The 15,870-nt window shown below is 45.5% G+C and overlaps 1 long non-coding RNA gene across 1 annotated transcript; it reads right to left on the minus strand.

Moving 5' to 3' along the window:
- Positions 1 to 1,593: 1,593 nt before the first annotated feature.
- On the minus strand, positions 1,594 to 7,449 carry LOC144164032 (uncharacterized). The gene is made up of 3 exons (XR_013321008.1): positions 7,263 to 7,449; positions 6,569 to 6,655; positions 1,594 to 2,389 (listed from the first exon to the last, which is right to left on the minus strand). It is a non-coding gene; the product is annotated as an uncharacterized LOC144164032 (long non-coding RNA).
- Between the last annotated feature and the right edge of the window lie 8,421 nt (positions 7,450 to 15,870).

Consider the following 15,870-nt stretch of genomic DNA (forward strand, 5'->3'; position numbering starts at 1 on the left):
ACCCCAGGTATCTACTCGTGTGGGTCGGCTTTCGATACACACTGGTTGTAAATCCTTTGGCCGACCGTCTCACAAGTACGTCGAAGAAGGTGATCTGTCCATTATTTTCCTGTTCCATGGTGAACTGGATGCTTGGAACACAAGAGTTTAGATGCTCAAATAAAGGCATTACGTCTCGGCGGTGGACCACACAAAAACAGTCGTCTACGTAGCAGACAAACATCTTGGGGCCGTCTTGTACGAGTATAGCGCAGAATTTTCTAGAGCCTCTAAGGCAATATTCGCACAGACTGCTGAAACGGAAGCTCCCATCCCTGTTCGAAACCGCTGGTCCGTTGAAAACAAAATATATGTGTTCTGCAGGCCAAATTCCAGGAGACAATATAAGTCTTGCGTCTCAATTGGCGAACGTGAAGGCAGAGATGCATTGTTCTCGAGTAGATCCTTGCAACTCCGGACCGCGTAATTTTGCCTGGAATTTGGCCTGCAGGACACGTTTTGTTTTCAACGTATAATGTTACAAGCAGGAGTTTGGAACAGCGATGGGAGATTCCATTTCAGCAGTCTGTGCGAATATTGCCTTAGAGGCTCTAGAAAATTCTGCGCTATGCTCGTACAAGACGGCCCCAAGATCTTTGTCTGCTAAGTAGACGACTGTTTTTGTGTGATCCACCGCCGAGACGTAATGCCTTTAATTGAGCATATGAACTCTTGTGTTCCAAGCAACCAGTTCACCATGGAACAGGAAAATAATGGACAGATCGCCTTCCTCGACGTACTTGTGAGACGGTCGGCCAAAGGATTTACAACCACTGTGTATCGAAAGCCGACCCACACGGGTAGATACCTGGGGTTCGACTCTGCGCATCCTATAGGCCAAAAACGCTCCGTCGCCGCTGCACTCTTCTCACGCGCATCACGAATCTGCTCTGAGCCTGGTCTGCGCAAGCAAGAGCTAGCCGTGGTAAGGAAGGACCTTCGCAGTAACGGCTACCCTTCAAAGCTTGTGAGGACGCAACAATTGCGGGCTTCAGTTGCCTCCTCCGAAAGGGTTCCTGAAGAAGACAGGCAAAAACGCGCTGCCGTCCCCTACACGCAAGGCATCAGTGAAGCTCTTGCAAGGGTGTTTGGCACATATGGCGTTAAAACTGCACACGTGCAAACGAACAGGCTTAAGCAGAAGCTGGTACGCGTGAAGGACCCTTTAGAAAAATCAAGATTCCCCGGAGTTGCCTACAAAATTCCATGCAAGGATAGCGATGCATCCTACATAGTTCACTGGAAATTTTTAAAAGAAGAATTCAATAGCACCAGAACGATGTCAAAAAGGGCAATGTAAGCTGAAATGCCTTGGCGGATCATCACCTGGCTACTGACCACGTCATCAATTGGGATTCCGCAAGCATAATCGCATCAGAGAAGCGCCTGTCGACACTACTTTTAGAATCAGTGCATATTGAACCAACTAAAAACACGATTAACCGGTCGCGGGGTAATCTCCCCGAGATACACATGCGCACTCTGCGCCACCGAACCTATAAATAATCGAGACCTTTCACCCCCCTTTCATTGTGATCAAGGGACCAGTAGGGGCCCCAAAACGTCTTTATTTGTTTTTGACCAGGCGAGTGCCTGCTTGTATTTCATCAACACCGAACTAACCCGCCTGAATCACCACTTTATAGACATTGAGCAATTCTTTGAATTGGTTTATTGTAGCAAGCAACCACTTTATGGACATTGAGCAATTCTTTGAATTGGTTTATTGTAGCAAGCTGTCTTGTTTATTTCCTTTTTTTTGGCATTTCCTGTCTCATTTGAAATTGGGAGACCAGATAGCTTTTACTACGGGTCATGCACTGGTGACAACAAATATTTGATTTCACTTTAAACAATTTTGAGTTCTGTTTTATTGCTCACCAGCCAATGACCTGAAATATAAGAGGCTCTTAAAACATGTGCTGGCATTTCTTTCCTGCACTGTAGTACAACTAATCATGACTTTTATCATATTTTGTTCACAAATTGTAATATTTAGAAAGTATTCAGCTGAATGAAAACGTTATTTCAGAAGCATGCGCAATCAACAAGGCCTCAATGACTCTCCCCACGTGGTTCACTTGTTTCTGTCACAAATAACCTGATTGCAGCCACATTCCACCCAAGACGAAGGTAACATACCCTCTGGGATGATGAATATTTAAAATGCCTTACGAGTAAGTGCTCAGCACATGAAATTGTGGCATTAAAACAGAAGATCTGTCTGCGGCATCCTTCACTTGGGGCACCGCTTGATCACAAACTTCGAGAAGCTGAAAAATGCTCCATGCGCCGCTCCAGCCAGCAGAAACAATGGAGGACGCAAGTTGGTAGGTGGACCGTTGGCATCCTGCGATTGTGAAGATTTTTATTTAGTAGATGCTCTTCTTTTTGTACCATTGTTCATTTTTCCTTTAACAAGCAGCTGAACTCCTGCAGGTTCTACGAATCATACAAGCATAATAAAATGCAGCAATGCAGAACAGTTGGCAGGTTACCTCAATTTTTCTTTTCTAGGAATGAAAACAATGTAGGTAATCTATACACAACTACAATCAAACCTTTCAATTTTTACCTACTTCACTCCTAACAAGCCCGCATACACGTTAGACATGTGAGAAAGCTGCTACATTTATGCCCACAAACTTAATCAGGCATCAGAAATCGGCAGGGAACGACGTGTTACCTTTAAATGGCACTTTTTTTGTTCAAAACACGTAAATGGGCGAGAAAGGCCCATAACTATGATTTCGTACCCTTATCTTGAATGGTTTTCAGGCAATGCTTACATCTCACTTCAGTACCTTCAGGTGGTGGAGATCTTTGAAAACTCATTGCGGGCAAGTGGGTTGTGTTCAAGCTCTCGTATCTTGCCAGCATATGCTGGATTCCAGCATTCCCAATTCAACGTGACGACTCGAATGTGGTGGATGCAAGAAAGAATAAGCACACGCCAAGGGCGTAGCCGGGGGGGGGGGGGGGTCCAGGTGCCCCCCCCCTCCCTTCTTCATAATGTTTTATGCCAAGGCTGGGGTGCGGTTTAGGCAGCCTGAAAAACCGCCTGAAGTTACCTGCAGTTTTAAGGACATTCTTGCTCACATAAAGCTGAAAACAAGGGCTATGTCAACGTCTGATCCCTGCGCCCGCTCCAGATGCTGTACCTGTCAATATATACAGCCCGGCTGCATTTCGCGCCGGATACACCGACAAGCACCGGGAACCTGCCGCGAGCCGATCAAAACAGCCCCACTGTTTCAATGGCGGAACAGCACGGCCGGGGAATGGCAGAACAGCAGGAAAAGCCGCATATAGGCTTACATGTGGTCGGGAGCGTGTCATTCCTTGTCTTTACACTGGTACAAAGTATAATCACATGACAGAGCATGTCGCTGTATTTTGTTCAGTCAACAATCAATCCTTGATATGTTTATTTTTCTACTGACATCGCATTTCATTGACTATTGCAGATCCATAATTTCTGCTGCATAAAAAGCATTGCTCTGCCCATGTTGTATTTCCTCCACATCAACAAAACTACACAATTCTCCTTATTGCGGAGCTTTGTTTTTTTGGCACTATTCCACTGTTTCCTTGACCTCCCTCTTGGTTAGAATCAGCATTCTGTATTTGCTTAACCGGAATTTTACTGAAGCCATGTCTGTTTCGATTTAACAGATAGAAATATAATGAAATTTAAGAAACGTGCATCAAGCTCAACATTCAACAGCAGTGCAATAAGGTGTTCTGCTTAGCGCAAGTGTACTACTCACGTTACTAGCACAAAAAATAACAAAAAGCGATTACTTAAGGACGAAGACGCACGTTTGCTAGCTTCACCGCCATAATATACGAATGCGCCGCATGTACAGTCCACTGCGATTCGATAGTTGTCGCGGGAAAGCTACTCTTTCAAACGAAGCAGAAAGAACACCAGCTTTAGCAAATATTCCATGCAAGTTTCGTTATCGTCGGCGTAATAAAGGGCAACCAAGTCCAAGTCTGTGCTTGATAACAACGAATGTACAGCTTGAAACCCAAAGGGTGGCAAGTCAGTCGTGCGGGCCATTGTTGTATCATGGAACAGCCAACAAGGGAGCGAAGAGTGCGAAATCTCGATTTTCATGGTTCCGAAACGAAACCGTGGGCTGGTGGCACGCTTGGCCGCTCGATGCTGGCGCGATAACCTTCAAATCGTGCTCGACTGTACTTCATAGCTGACAAGAAAACTTAATAGTCCCTTTTCTAAAGGAAAATCCAAAACACGAGAATCTTGATAGCAAACATCCAGTGTTGGCCTCCACTTCCTCCCGACGAACTTCGGGGACCGCGCGCCACTCACGAGCGCACTCATGATCACGCTCACGAGCGCGGGTCCGCCTAACCACCTGCTCTGCGGACGAATGATTCGCCCGTGGTCTGCCCATAGAACAGCGAACGGGAATTTAGGTGATCCTAATTATCATCACCATCTAAGCTCCTTAAAGGAGCCATGAAGAGAAAACACAAGTTTGGTTCATTCAAAAGATTGTCTCGTTAGAATCATACTGACACCACTTTTAACGTAAACTTCGCTCAAATAAGCTACATAATTAGGAAAAACGGGAATGGTCATGCGACCCACCAGCTCATTTCCCGCAACAGAACCTATAATGTCACATGAGCTAAGCTCTGCGATTGGCGGAGGCTGGCAGAAGCAGACGCCAATTAGATAGAGCTTACAAACTAGACGAATGAGCGATTTGCGCTTAAAGTTAGGGCACATTCTTTACAAAGCAATAAGAATGATGGGACAAACAGTGGAAGTTACGAAAGCACATGTAAACATAGAAGTACTGATGCGTTCTGCTGTTCGTACTGTGCACAGCATGCTTGGTTTAGCTGTGCACAGCACTGCGGGGCTTGGGGTTGTCTCAGACGACACTGGCCGATTGACGCAAGCAACGGTGTCTTACGTGACCCCATTTGTCGAGCGAGCACTGTTTCAGGGAACGAATATTTTCTCCCAGAACAAAAACAAGCCAGATTTAAATGCGGGCAAAAACAAACCAAACGCTTGCCACGGTATGGTGGCGCCATCTAGGTTACAGAACGTAAAAAAAACGCGGGAACAAACCAACACCGCTGTACAGGGTGGAGACAACCTTTGAACGGTCCCGTGCCGCCGCAATTGGGCCAACAGGCTCAACGCGTTATTCTTTTCGTTTCCCACAAGACCTAGCAACGCGAAACAGACAATATGATTCAAACTTCTTCAGTAAACCGCGTTGCGGCGATAATTTTAGCGCGGTTTTGACACAATGACTTGCTTCGGCGGCGAGCGAGCAACCGAAAATGGCGGCGCCAGCGTATACGTGTCTCTGCCCTGTACGGCGGATGCGTGAATGAAGGTACTCTAGGCTGCAGAGCGGTCGGTTCCTGTGATGTCATTTGGGACCACGAAAACGCACGATTGAGCGGGAAAATCAAAATTTTAACCTAAATTGTTTAATTTCTCAGTGAATAAAGCACCGTTTGTATCCAGACAAGCGCTGGGGGCACTATAAAACACGAAATCTTTCGAATAAAACCAACTTGCATTTTCTCTTCATGGCTCCTTTAAGGTGGGCTTTACAGTTAGCGTTGAGCATACACAAATCGCATGTTAAAGTCAGTTATTTCAAGCATCGTTTGCAAAACAATGCGCAAGATGCCTTGCCTACGTATTTCCCCGTCCCATCTTTTGGTCGACCACGGCTCCCCCCCCCCCCCGCCCCCGAAAAAAAATTCCTTGCGCCTGGCAAACGCCCAATCAGGAGTACGTTCAGCATGCACGTCGGTTGTTTAAAAAAAAGGGTGTAATGTATTGCTCAGAAGACTCAATGCTTGCACGCATCTTGGAGCAGCAACGGCCTTGGCAGATGTGTTTGAGTGGTTTTCCTCTCTCATAACATCCACAGTGCTTTCAGGAAAAGCCCCAGACCTAACAATTAGCATGTTCCAGTTAAGAATAATGCTGCGGATACTTTACATTTTTCAAATCTTTTTCTTTGTGGAAGGATGTTTGTTTATTGGCGGTACAGCACTAGCGTGCGTAAATCGCAGCCTTCAGAACCCCAATCAGGCATGTTTAAATGGTACAGGCAGTTACATAACTATTTGAAAAAGTGGACTGCAAGGACTGTCAATTCACATGATAAACATCCAAAAAATAGCTGAAAACAGAATTGGTAAGGCTTTATCGAAGACTAAACTACAAAGGTAATAACATTTTTGTGTCACCACCTAAGAAATATGGCTTCACCGTAAACATGACTAACACCAGGAAGTTCGTATACATGGTGATTAACTGCTACGCCCACATTATGATTTTGGGTGAAACTTTGAGTTTTCCGAAATTAACAATAAAGGTTGCCATTGAGCACCTACATGTTAGGTTATGCATGAAACACCAATAATTGTTACGGGGGAGAGAACTTGTACATACAAGTGATCGAACAATATTCAAGTATGATAGCCCACTGTGCTACCAAAACTGTGTTTGAAAACTTACGTTCTGGCGGCCAAACACTGTTGACAATGCTTGTGGCTCTTGTCCGGTTGAATGGAGGGACGTGATGCGCTCAGACCGTCCAGAGGTCTAAAACGGGATGACACATGATTACCACACATGCAAGAATGGAAATGATTAGGTGCACGAATGTTACGTCTCGGGCAACACAACATTCAGCCAAAATCACTGCCCGCGTACCGCGGCACCGTACACATGGTGAGGTGGCTCGCCGCAAACGCAACGAAGCTTGCGAGGCGCGCACATTCGCTCGCAAACGATTCTCCCTCGCAATTCCCAACACGGCACAAACGACTGCGGTGATCAACGAAGCCGAAAACGCTGCGCAGCACAGGTTAGAGGAGTAGCCGCCCGTGTTCTGATAAACTACGCGTAAGACGTGGTTCGCAGTGGTGAACTCTGAAGCTGTTCAATATAGTGCTGCGGAATGGGAAACGTTACTGAGTTACTGAGCGCCACGGCGTTACTGAGCGCCAGTGCGTTTAGCGCTCAATGCGAGCACCACAATCTTTCGCACATCGCCTTTCTAGAGACGAGCCCTCTATGTTCAACCTCGCCAGTTCAGTTAAACAATTCACACACGCGTGCTCCTGTTAACGAATCCTTAAAGCGGCGATGACAGCTACAAACGACATCCAGTGACAAGAAAGGCGGCAAATGTGACGAGACAGCTTACCGAGAGGAGCCGACGCAGAAGAGCGAGCGACGTTCAGAGGCAAGCGCCAACGAAATTAGCCGTCTTCAGGTGGCAAAGTTGTTCTCAAATACTCCATCGCGAAGTCGAACACGACAGACACAACCGAAGACGACGAGGTGCCCAATTAATCATAATAACTGCGCTTGTTTAACCGCACACCACTGTAAACACAAGACGGGTCACGGGGTATCTGTTCCGGAATCCGGCCACGCCGCCGCGCGCCGTACTCAGGGAATCGGCCGTTGGCAGGGAGTTGCGTAAACCATAGAGTTGCGTAAACAAATTAAAACGACAACAATAAATAATTGCCTCTTTTACTGAATATAACATAATCTTTAGGTTTATTATTTATTGTGTGTATTATAATAAAGAAGCTTAGATATTTAAAGTTTACAAACACAAAACGCGAACTGAAGCTTTTGGCGCTCGATTTGAACGTTAAAAAAAGCAGCAGATAGTAAGATAACACTGCGCAATGAAATTTGGCAGTGTTCTAGTGTAAGTAATCGTATTATTATTTGGCGTCTGTTTATTTAGCGCCCGATTTCATGCCCCTACCTCCCCAACTTTTGTTTTCTTTTGATATCTGCCTTGTTCTCCAACGTTGTTTCTGCAGGAGAAACTATGTGGTCTGTTTATTGCATTTGTACACAATATTTACGGTCGCTAACAATAAGAATGGAATAAAATTGTGATTGCTAGTACGTTATAACTCCACTGAGTGACGAGAATGGCTGTTGTCAGAGAGGGCTATGATTGTGCTGGTGGGGCAGGAGAGGAACAGGGAACGACGGAATGATGATACAGATGTCACAGTTCAAGGCTGTGCTGTGCTCCGTGCAAGGCTGTAGAAAACAAAAAGTGGGAGGGGGAGTGTTATTCTGTCGAAGTCGTAACAAGCAAGGGCTGATATTTTTTCCTGTTTCAACGTCGGTGCTGCCGATGCTTTTTATTGAATTTGCCAGCTTTTTTTTTTTCTTTTGAACATTTCTGACGAGGTTGGGAGGATGGTGCAATGGGATGTCTTTTTGAAATTATATTGCATGCATGGCCTCAATCAATGAAGAGCTGAACACCTTTCCCACACCCTTTCAACACCCTTCCTAAAAACAGGGTGTTGAGGTTGGTCAACACCCTTTTTTTCACGCAAAAAGGGTGGAGAGCTACGAAAAAGGGTGTGGAGATTCAAGAAAAAGGGTGTGAGGGCCTCCCAACACCCTTTTTTCAATTATTTTACACCTTTTTTGGCCAAAAGGGCGTAAAAAAGTTTAGTGTGTAATCTTGACATGCGGGCGTTTTCGCTTTGCGCTGCCATTTCAAAGTTTTACGCAACGGGCACAGATGAAGCCCGTGTCCATGAATTCAGCAACCCGACTGCTTAGCCATTGAGCCACCGAAGGGGTCTGCATTATATATAAATTCTCACAAGCTATGATATATGCTATCGCAAAATAAATAAATTCGCTTCGAGGTAAGGGCTACGAGGTACGAGGTACGGGATTTGAGGTGAGACAAGTGCTAGTGTGAGGTGCAACATTAGATAAATGAAATGCATAAATGCATGTCTTTGTTTAGCCTAAGGAAGCAGAGAACTAAAGAAAGGTTACAGGCGCAAGCACCAAATTCCATGACTGCTTTATAAAAACAGGAGGGACTCTGAAGACGCGGGCGGGACATCACTGCACACCAAAAAAACGAAGTGTGGTGGAGTATACGCCCATGTCAATCAACGGTATTACGCATGTTAAAAAGTTAAAAAAATTGCAGCGTTGTGTGCGGTATAGCCTCCCGTAATCCACACTGCCACATATCTCTTCCGCACTGCGCTTCCGACGTCGATCTAACGAGTTGGACCCAAGGAATGCAATCTCTGCCGCTCGGATGGTTTCTCTCTGATGCGTAAGCACACCCTCCGTAGCACTGCCGTGAAAGGAACAATTCGCTATCTAAAATGAGGGTGGCTGCTCCGTACTCAACGCCTCGTTTTGGCACTTTTCAACGTCTACTTCTTTGTGTGGATCCGCTTACGTGCATTTTTCACGATGCGCTCATTTTTTTTGTGCGCGCGAATTGTCAATGTGCCGCTTGAGATTAGGAGTCGTGCCTGTTTGAATAAACATCAATTTTACATTACTGATTCTGCCTGCTACGTCTTCCTATGGTGTTTGCTTTGATATAATAAATCTGGTAAAAATGCGTTTCAGCAGAAGAGTAAGGACGATCACACTACTGAAAGAATTTAACGATTTTATCTGTCATCAACTGGATACTAACAATGTTGTTGTTTGGCTGTTTGTAGATATTCAAACGGAATTCGATACTCTTCATCATGAATACTGTTGCGTAAAATCTGTGTTATGGGATTCAGAAGCCCCTATTTGTCATTATGTTTAAAAATACTTCTTCAATCGGGTAGAACGCGTCAAAGAAGGTGCTTTTTAATCGAAAGCAGGGTAGTGAATTTTCGTATTCCACACGGATGTGTGCTAGGGGATCTTCTTTGCAGAATTTATGGTAATGATCTTGTGAATGTACCACTCAAATCGAAAGTTAAAATGTACCTTGACGTAAAATGCGTATTCACTGACACTGAATTGGCTGAACGGATAAGTGACAAGCTTAATCGACTATATCTAGGGGAAGTACCCATAGTGGAGCAAGTTCCTTAAATACAAATTGACAACCCCCTGAAATGCAGCCAAATGGCTGCAAAGAAAACTTATACAGCTTTCTCAGAAACATCGCCGTTGAACGAAGTAATTTGCTGGTCTGGAGTTTGATCCCGCGACAACCGCCTATCTGGGGTAGTCACTCCACAAACCATGCTAACCGCGAGGCTAGCCGTTTGTAGGTTTAAAGCGAATCGATCAACAACCCTTAGAGGGTGAGAGGTGTTAATTGACTAGATTTAGTGGCATTCCCCAAGGTAATGCAGGCTAGTGCAGAGAAAAACATTTTATAGGACCATTGTTCATCCACAAGCTGTGCGTAAACTGTTAATAAACAATACTTACTCTAGAATGCTTACCCTGGCAAGTCAAGGCGCAGATGCGATAATGCGGGTTGTCTACAATGAGGAGAGAGTTGTGACTTGCTGATGCGGAGTGACACGAGCAAGAACAATTGTCCTTCTTGATAGCACTCTCTCTTGATCGCTTTCGCTCACTGACTAGCTTGAGGCAATATTATAATTAACAGGGTCTGTGGTTAGTCAGTGAGTAGAAGTGGATTTCCCGCTTGGGTAAAAACCATGCGCATGTTTTCCTGATAAGAAAGGCATCATGATGCAATGCACTACACACGAAGTAAAAACGGCTAAAATCATCTATTTCGCATAATCTTGGCGAAATACACATGTTAAATTCTCTAAATAGACAAATGAAATCACGAAGATGCGCCTTATTGATTGATCTCAAGCGAATAAACGAAAAACACACAACAAAATAGGCACAACCCACATGACGTTACCAAGGTAGTCCAAGTTTGAGAGACGTAGACGAGGACTAAAGATGCGCTCGAGTGAGAAAGTTATGTTTTGTAATTTCCGTACAACAGTTTGTATTCGCAAAGATTTTCGCCATCGCTGCAACTTTATGCAAGACAGCACCAACAGCGGTTGCAGCAACTTTGCTCTGAGAAGCTTCCTCGACGAAAACGTAACGCCATCACGCCTCACGTCCAGAGACCCACGACTAGATGTCTTCTGCAACTCTTTGTTTGCACGCACTCTCGGTAAACTAAAACTTCTATCTTCACTGAAGACAGCAGTTTTACGGATAACGAGAGTGAAGTGTTGACGCCTAAGTTTACCGTGTTCGTGTAACACGGTAAACTAACGTCTACGTTTTTAATATATGCGCGCGAGATGTCTGGTACATGTTTTTTTTCGAATTATTCTGCTGCCACGTATTCCTTAAATAAATAATACAAAGCTATGAGGTGCAAGCCTGCCAATTAAATCGACGGAACTGCGCGTCTTTACAAGCAACCCCATAGAGACGTATGGTTATCCAGTAATCAATGCATAGAAGTTACCGCCTGTACTCACCTGTCCCGGTATTCCTGTATTCCTCCATCGCCTGTTTAACTTCCCCGGTGTAGGCGTTAAGCATATTAAGTTAATAGGAAGTTTTCATACCGCTTTTGTGTTTGTGCTTCGTTTACTGTGATTGAGAGAGTTGATTGTGCGTGAGGGGAAAGTTATACAGACTGGTAACTTACGAGGACAGATTTTACCATCGTTGCCCCCTGCCAGCGTCGATGAAGTATACCAACAATCTTGAGTACAGCATAAACGACACTCTGTCAGGTTCGGTGGACAATAATAAATAGAAGAAGAATCTGAGAAAACGAGACCTTTTGTTTATGTAACCCGAAAGCCAAATCAAAATAAAAAAAATAAAAATCACACAACAGACAGACCTAAACCAAAGAATAACAGAAAAATGTGGTAATGCGGTATATAACACGATAATTGGTTCAAACGGGGGACAACAGTCAAAGTCCAGGATTGAAGGGCGAAGACAAAGTACGGTAAGGGAACGTCCACACTATTTGTTCACAGCTGGAACGGAGTTGCCCTACCTCACGTCCCAGAGACGCAGTCGTGGTGTGTGCCGGTGTTCAAAGGTCCAGGTAGCGTGTCGTGGCCGTGGCGGTGCAGCGTGCTCCGAGCTCCCGTTCCCCGATCAAGACGAACGCAGCTCTCTGGACGCACCGCTGTCTTTCACCGATGCCAGGCGAGATGATTTCCTTGCGAAGGCCTCCTGGAGTTTCCAGTTGTGGGTGACCTCATGGGGCACGGCACAAGTCCAGTCGCCCGACCGCCGCGCATCCCGGTCGCGATCTACGCTTCTCAGTCTCCTTTCTCTCGGTGTTCTCGGGGTCGCTCCTTCTTCCGTTTTTTCTCGCTGGCGCCTTGAGATTGGCCGGCTCATGAGTAGGGGGTCAATGACCCCGCGAGGCGCTGATGATGATGGTGGCCCCGGGGTGTTTAGGACGTACCCCGCAGAGCGCGTCCTCGCGTCTTCGTCAGCGTCGTCAGCTGTGCACGTTTTTTTCCTGTCGTGGTTGTCCTTTTTCTCGTGGCGATTTCTTGCCATGACACACTCCCGGTAACTGACGCTAGGTAGAATCGATGAAAGCAATCCTGGTTGATATAGTCTACGAAGTTAAAGTTTAAGATGATACAGACGAGAAAGTCATAAGGCGGCATTTGTTATACGGCAGAGAAGTGTTCCCGCTCCTACTAGTGCTAAGCCCTGCCCGCCTCAACTAGGGCAGATAAGCCTGTGAGTTTGCAAAGTGGTCTTGCACCTCCAAAATCGCGGTGCTCTACATGATGTAGGTGCAGCATATTACAGCATAGTTACTCATTTTATGCCGAACGTTAGCGGAGCTGTGATGTTTGGTTGACGTTATTTGATTTTGATTTTGTCCACTTGATGGCGGCACCGGCATCAGGCTTGCGTTTTAACGCTGAAGCTATTTCAAGCGCAAACGAACCGTTCAAAGCAACAAATGTTTTGTCCTTTGCTTTGAGACAAATTCTTGAGATGTCGCTACTCTCTGTCGACGGCTGGTAACCAGACACTCAGAAGCCCGAAACTAATGTGCTATATGGTATCCGCTCCTCTTCAGCGGCAAGGAAAAACTCTTGTCTTTATAACACGGTCAACTTTAACATAAAAATGGTAAAGCTATGCCAAATCTCCCTGCTAGAATTTCACGTTTTCAATGTTTGCGCGTGAGATATTTGGAGCGTGTTTTAACAACGGAGCTTTTGTACAAGCCGTAAGTTCGCCGCTTCAGAAAAAAATAGCGAAAAACTGCAGAGGTCTCGTGAGCGCATGCCTCGTGGTGACCGCCGAGCGTCCTCAGCCCCCACAGTGGCTTCCGCAAAAGAAAAAAAAAACTGGCGAAAGCCCTGGGGATCGAGAAAATGGCGAGCGCTAACGAGCGGGTGCAAAGGGAAGAGCGCCGAGTGGCCGGCTCTCACAGTAGCTTTAGCAAAAACAAAAATTCTCCAGCGCTAATGCTAAGGTAAAAAGACAGCCTCCTTGGGAGAGCTCACCGCAACTGCTGCATTCTCTAGAAGCCATTACAGATAATTAGAGAGAAGGCTACGAGTGTGCGAATCCTTCCCGATAGGACTTGCACATAACGCAACCGCCTCGTAGAGTCTATAGCTACGAGGTGGTGGACGTCTAGAACGCTGAGAAATGACTTTGCATCCGCCCCTCTGGGCGAATGAGACACCGTCGTTTTCTGTGCATATGACGATATTTACTAGCACCGGAACTATGCAAATAAACAATGATACCAAAACTAAACTATGTATCCGGCAATGCTCACCTACGAGAGCTTTGCCATTCAAGCCTTGCGCGTGAGTGCAAGCGTCCGTAAATTTTTGTTCCGCTTGTGTGTTTTGTTGCAACCTATTTCTGAAACAGGCGTGGCATTTTGCGTTCTTCATTCAGTCCAGCATGGTAAGGTAACATTGGGCTCTTTGCCGCAATATAAAAAAGAGAAAAAAAACCTAGTAAACCTGTTTAGTAAATATGATTACGTAAATACACATGCATATTTACTAGTATATTCTATTTTACCCATCACAATGGTGTTTGTTGGTCTAGTTTAATTTGAAATTTTTGTCGAGTTACCAAAATGGAACTGGGAAGCAGGAGGAACACAAATACCGGGAAAATGTACGCGGAAGCTTTCAGCTGCCTTTGAAAATTGTAGTGTACAATGGTGGAACTCCTTCATTTGAAAGGACATTGAAATTTTAAAGACGATGAGTGCCTTCGTCATTTAAGACTGCTGTGTACACGGTCTATAAGCCACGTTTATTGTCCGCCTAATATGCGTCAACCCACTTTCACGAATAACACCCACTGTTGTTACTGTGGGATGTCCTCATCTTCTAGAAGCACGATAAGTTAAAGGAAAAATGTATAATCGGTGATCGGGCATAAAAATAGTGGGGTACACAGTCCATTGAGCATAGCCTCATGCTCAGAGGCGTTCAAGAGCTTCTTTCCAGGTAAACACACAAGTGCTCACTATGCGGTGATTGAACAAAGCACACCGTCAAACTCCCACGAATGGCTTTTGGTGTAACTTGATATTGTCCCCCAGATAAGAGACATCATACGTATATAAACTCGGCGGCGCGGTGTCGCCACTCACAATGGTCGCGAAAGCTGACGGTGCTGCTGTGAAAGCGGAGGGCACGGAGAGGTAAAAAAATTCGTCGCGTACCGACTTGCTTGACTGCAAATGTCTTCAAAAGTCGATATCTTCTGCAAAACCTGGCACATAAGTCATCGATCTTTGCGTTTTCTGGGCATGTATTAGAGTTTGAGGCTGGCACTTCATGACGTCTACCATGGTTCCTGAATGTCGGAAACTGCATGATCTGTCATCATACTTCCATCGCGCGGGCCACCAACAGGGATGCACCTACGCTTGGTACGCTGTAATGCTATAATTGCCCCGGCTAACACAGAGACCCTCCGCCGGTGTCACGAGGTATCCTCAGCGCCGCTTGGACCCGGGACAACAAACGTGCGGCTCGCCTCAAAAGGACATTGGCAATCTTTCCCCGACTGGTATTATTTTCATCGGCTAGACGCGCACCCCATTTCCCCAGACAAACGATGGAAAGGCGGAAAGAGTTCCCTAGGCTGCTCCTAGCACCCCTTCAACACTTCAGTGCGGCTGCCTCAAAAGGCCACAGAGTTAATTATTATAAAACAATGACGCAGCTGCCGGTGATCTTCATTGATTACCTGAGGCACTTGAACTGGACAGCCCGCCTAACATCGTTTTCGAACGAATGCAACTGCCTTCCTCGCTAAATATTAACAGGGCAGACTGAACTACGAGTCCGCGAGACGATATTAAAATGGTAGCTCGGCTTGCCCCAGAGGGTGGAACATTCCTGGGAGCGCAATGCATTCGGAAATTGGAGCAGCGCGTACGACCTTGAGCGGCTTCAAAATATTACCTGAAACGCACTTTCGCTCATGCAAGGCCTGTAATATTATCCTGTAAAATTAATATGAAAATAACTAGATGTAGCTCCGAACTCCAAGTTCACCCATTCAAAAATGCCTTATGGGGGTCTAGAAAAATGTATGGTGAGCTATGGCCGCCTATGGGTCCCTATGGTCACCCATAAAAGTGCATAAATTAGGCTATAGCCAGCTATTGAAGTTTTTATGCATCCTGCACTAAAGAATGTAAACCATACAATTCTCTTTAGACGACTATAGAACATCCTAGTAAGTTTAGTCTATAGAGTCGCAGCTATTCAGGCTACTGTAGCCAGCTAAAGAAAAAAAATGGCTTTAGTTCTATTGGCCAGCCGCGACAAACTCTTTTGGCTGGCTATAGACCATTGTTTAGCTTTAGGTCTACAGACTTCAAACCATTCAGCTGTCTTTTACCAGCTATTGAAAAGAGTTCGTGCTAAAGCTAAAGAGAGAAAGCCATAAAAGCTCATTTGGCTGGCTATAGGCCGTTGTTTAGCTCTAACTCTACAGACTCAAAACCATTGAGCTGTCTTTTGCCAGCTATTGAA

This window comes from Haemaphysalis longicornis, unplaced genomic scaffold, assembly GCF_048455015.1.
Source record: "Haemaphysalis longicornis isolate Haplotype H1 unplaced genomic scaffold, Haemaphysalis longicornis Haplotype H1 scaffold_13, whole genome shotgun sequence".
In the NCBI taxonomy this organism is placed as follows: Eukaryota; Metazoa; Arthropoda; class Arachnida; order Ixodida; family Ixodidae; genus Haemaphysalis; species Haemaphysalis longicornis.